At 37.6% G+C, this 5,000-nt stretch overlaps 1 long non-coding RNA gene across 1 annotated transcript; it reads right to left on the bottom strand.

Moving 5' to 3' along the window:
- Positions 1 to 200: 200 nt before the first annotated feature.
- Positions 201 to 4,727, bottom strand: LOC130729489 (uncharacterized). Its single transcript, XR_009016014.1, has 6 exons — positions 4,484 to 4,727; positions 4,321 to 4,389; positions 3,267 to 3,358; positions 2,967 to 3,054; positions 1,932 to 2,117; positions 201 to 1,199 (listed from the first exon to the last, which is right to left on the bottom strand). It is a non-coding gene; the product is annotated as an uncharacterized LOC130729489 (long non-coding RNA).
- Between the last annotated feature and the right edge of the window lie 273 nt (positions 4,728 to 5,000).

Below are 5,000 nucleotides of genomic sequence, written 5' to 3'. Positions count from 1 at the left end.
TCTTTCCTCACTCTTAACACTAAAAAAAACCCCATAAAAGCTCTCTGCTTTCTTTCCTCAGAACATCACACCAACACTTCCAACCTTCTTCTTCCACACCCACCTTCCCAGAAGAAAGCCAAAGCTCTGCCGCTGCCTCGTCTCTCCCCCACCGTCAACAACACAAATTCAGATCAGGGAGAAAAAGAAATCGAGAACAGGGAGGATGAGATCGAGAAAGAAGCAAGTCGAGGAGAGAGCCAGATCTGAAATTTCACCGATTCAGGCATCGGAAAATTAGGGATTTTGTTTGTCGTGTGGGTGAGAGTCAGATATGAAATTTCTGCAGTTTCATTCAAAAATCAACTCGGTTAGCATCTACATTTCAGTTCCCTCTTTATCGTGCAATTAACTCGGTTTGCATCAAATCTGAAACCAACATCTTCATCGCGCCTCTGCCGTCAACGAGCCCGCTGCTCAGATGAAAAGGGTTTCAAAAGTATTGCCATTTTCCGTTCTGAGATGGGAGGTGGCACCGAAGCCGGTGGTGACGCCGTAACTGTCAGTGTCATTGTTCATGTTGTTCATCTTGATCTTGTGCAGCGATGGCAGCCACCTGAGAAATTGTGAGTGGTTGATTTAAAGCACCTCCTAAATTCTCCCTGTTCTCAGTCCTGAATTGAGCAACAACATGATTTTTTTCTTATGATGGAGGGGAAAGATTGAGGGGGACTGTTTTGGTGGCCTGTTGTTGATGATGGGTTTGTTATTTTTCTGAAAAATAACTGAAGAAGATGAAGAACATACTGACTATGATGAAGAGCATCATAAATTTTCTGGGTTTTCATTTTTTATTAATTTTTCTGAGAAAACCGTTTAATATTTGACAGAAAACGTTAGTATTTTGACGGAATAGTGAGGAGGGACCAAAAGTGCTGCCGTTTGACAAAGTGAGGACGTTTTTTGCTATTTTCTTACTTAGGGGACGGTTTTCGCACATATAGCTAACGTGAGGGACCAAAAGTGCTATTAAGCCTAGTTCTAACTACACAATTTCAAGACGGTGCTAAATTATATCTAGATTCATAGCCAAGTTTTTGAAACCTACCTCACCCCTTGAACCAGATTTCTTGGAACCAGTTGGTGGCTGTTTGCTTGGTAAAGATTTTGACTCAAGGCTTTCTCTCAATATCAATTCCTGCTCCACCAAGATGAGTGTCCTGTCATGTCAATACAAATATCCATGGCTTAAAAAGTAGTAAATTACAAATTACTAACTATTAACCTTTGGTTTTTAAGGAAGCAAACCTCAGATAACAGCTTGAGGTCGTATGATATTTATTTTCTAGCAAGGAAGTATAAACTACTGTAATAAATTTGAGAAAAAAAATTCTACAGGATTCTAATAAACAACCACAGAATGCTTTATTGTTCAAACAAAGAATCTGGCACTCATGAGTGACATGTAGAATTCACCTTTAGTTTCATACTATCAAAGCATTGAAAAGCTTCACAACTTAACTCTTGAACATCTTCTAAAAATGCACTTTAATAAACAGGGCTAAAGCATAGTATTACAAATATCCATGGCACTTATGATAGATATTTTGCTTCTCCATCATATAATTATCAAGGAGCTTCAATTGATAGCTGAATCACCAAACTGACATTTTAATACAGAAGCTTGGAGCTAACAACGACAAAGTAGTCATATTTAAGTAGTCAAACATGAACAGATATGCTTATCTAGATGAGACAAACACAAGAGCTTGCATTAGAAGTCAGCCTGCTAAAACAGAAAAGATTTTGTAAAGCTAGGGTATGAGAAAGAATTGATGGTACAGCAGTATACATCATGAACAAGTCAGAAGGGATATATATAATTACAACCTCACTAACATGAGACAGAGTTGATTCAATATCAATCAAGTTGATTTTCCATGAGAACTTACCATGGCATCCTTGTCACCCTTAATAGCTTTCGCCAAGTTTTCTTCTCTATTTTCCCCTTGCTTTCGCTTATTTAATAACTTATCATGTGGGTATATATAATTGTGTTGCCTTGCCGAGGGTTTGTTGGCACCTTCTTTCAACATCCCAACCTTCATTCCTGGATGCAGAGTGAGTATTTGCGATTCCTGCTTATGATGTTGATGTGTTACAAATGATAAATCAAAAGCAACTAACGATAATAGCTATAATTGTATGCTCATAAAATGCTTTCATCAAGTTAACAGAAGCTCAACTATAGTCGAACTCCATCTTTCAAGAATATGATGCTACTTCAAAACCAATAAGGTATGTGGGGTGGAATGGTTATAGTAGACTCAAATTGAAAAATATGACAATTGAAGGAGAAATGCACCAAATGAACACCAAAAGCTTTCGTAAAAATGACACAGCCTAAGTGAATTTTTGTCCAAATGCCACGCCACTTGTGTAACTTGAGACTTGTTTTGTCACATCGGCAACTTAACTACACAGAAAATATTTTTTGATCACACTTATGGAAAATAGAGGTCATTTCTGCACAAATTGTTGGATCAAAGGCATCAAGCAAGCCCAAAATTGCAGATCAAAAAGATGCAAACCCGAATTTTACATCTCTTACTCTTCTTTTGACTTACAAAAATGACGGTGAACTCCGTTATCCTTTCTACATTACTTTTAATGCTAAAAATATAGTGACCCATGAATCATGATACTGATTGCAGAAGAATGGGATTTACAACTAGAATGCCACACATAAACACTGCTAGAATTGGAAACACACACACACACTGGAGAGAGAGAGAGAGAGAGAGAGAGAGAGAGAGAGAGAGAGAGAGAGAGAGAGAAGGAAATCCTTGTAGCAAGAGTTACACTCAGGATTTTTCCAATTTGAAGGAGTGTTCTCCTTCTCATTTCCCATCAAATATAGGACCTTTAAAACGAAATTCAAACATAATGAGAAGACTATATAAGTAATGCACACAAACAAGACTTACTACAATGCCATGACCCTTTAAATTCCTACACATTGAATGAATGCAAACTGCTCCAGGAGCCAGGTATCAAAGTAGCTGAGCAAACCTGCTGAAAAATGGTTGAGCATATATTATTAATAATAATAATAATAATAATCATGATACATGATGATGGTTCTAAATAAGACAACCATAATACATAATTTCTACCTCATGACTTGTTCTTTGGTAGATCAAACCAAAACCTTTATAAGCATCAGCATTATAAGATAAACCTACAGACCTCAACCACTCCTACCATACCGAGGAACATAACAATACCTTTGAGATCTGTATCCCAAGACTTCGATGCATTCCTTAACACTGCATGCATATAAAGATGCCAAGATTGAAGACTAACCCATCTTAGGCCTCTGCAAATCAAATTATCAATGAAAATTGTGAAAAACAATCAATAAATGATCCTGAAAATGCTTAATACAAAGACAATAAAAAACTCTTGGACGAATTAGCATCGGTTTCCTACTGACATGTGAATGTGAGATAGAGATTGGATAATGTATCATTTAGTTCCAGCTAGATACATACTTAGCTTTACGGTCAGCACATTCCCTATTCTCTGGTAACTTAAGAAGCCCTTCCAATATCTGCATATTTAAAATTTATTTTTTTATCAAACTGGCAGCTACCAGAGCTCACTTCACTCAAAGAAATACTTATTATTATTTTTTTCGATGATTCAAAAATTTAGGGTGAGGGGATGGTGCCCAGTTCAAGGGCTCAAAGATCACTTAGAGTTACATTTACCTCACCTCAAGGGGACTAGCGGGGTTCGAACATGCGACCTGTCAGGTACAAGACTTTTCATGCTCCACTAAACCAACCCCCTTGAGGTTAGAAATACTTAGGCCCCATTTGGATGAGCTTATCTGACAGTATAAGCGCTTATGCCAGTGTTTGGGAGAGCTTATGGCCTACCATAAGCTGTTTTGAACTTATTTTCATAAGCTACTCAGGATAGCTTATGGAAAAGAGGTTATGCTTATATATGGCTTATTTTCAATTTATTTCAATAAAATTTTCAAAATAGCTTATGAATAAGCGCTTATGACCATAAGCGCAAACGGGGCCCTATGATCGTGGTAGATATTCAGTACAAATATTAATAATCAGAACAGAATAGATATTCATATATAAGCAAAATCAAAATGCTGAAAAAACAAAGAATCCTAAATATAAACAACGATCATAGAAATGATCAACCGAACATCAAATTGTATATTAACTCAAACATTCCATTTCATTAGCAAGCACTAACCAGTTGAACCCTAACATTCCATGAATCTCCATGGCCGCAACACACACACACACATACCTCTGTCTCAGACGTGATTCACAGGTGAATATGAGAGTCCTCGATTTCTCAATTTCTCCTCCCTGGAGCCTGAAACAAGGAAATCAACCTAAGTAGAAGAAGAATAGTCACTGAGGGGGAAATGTGAGCAGAAAAGGAAAGAAGAAGAAGAGGACGAGAGAACCTTTGTGAGCGTCGATCAGGGAGCAAAGTGGAGCTCCGATGAGCGACGGTGGTGCTCCATTGTTTGGAGGTGCGACGAAAATGACGGCGGAAGCGAGAATACTTAGGGGCCGAGCTTTCACTGTGAATGGAGGCGGTGCACTTCAGATTGAAGACGCGCGAAAGAGAAAGGGGTTAGAAAATGTTTTTATAGGTAAATGTTAATTGTTAGTAATAATGTTACTAAATTAATCATTTTTAGTTCGAGTCTTGTGGATGGAAAAATATGTGAATGTTCAAAGCTCGAACATGGTTGCCTCCTATGTGGACACATGTCTCAAACCAAAAAAAAAAAATCAATCCGTTCTCACGAATTAGGATTTGAATCTGGACCATTCACAATTCACTCTTCATCTCACTTCAATTTTATTGTCATCTAGCTCTTACCACTTTTCTAACCTTCGGAGACCGAAGTTATAGAATGTCAAAAAATAAAACAAAGTGAGGGAAAATCGTGATCATGTTACTGCTACTTACTA

Source organism: Lotus japonicus, chromosome 1 (assembly GCF_012489685.1).
Source record: "Lotus japonicus ecotype B-129 chromosome 1, LjGifu_v1.2".
NCBI lineage: Eukaryota > Viridiplantae > Streptophyta > Magnoliopsida > Fabales > Fabaceae > Lotus > Lotus japonicus.
The sequence above is the reverse complement of the archived record's forward strand: the minus strand, read 5'-3'. Positions and strand labels throughout refer to the sequence as shown.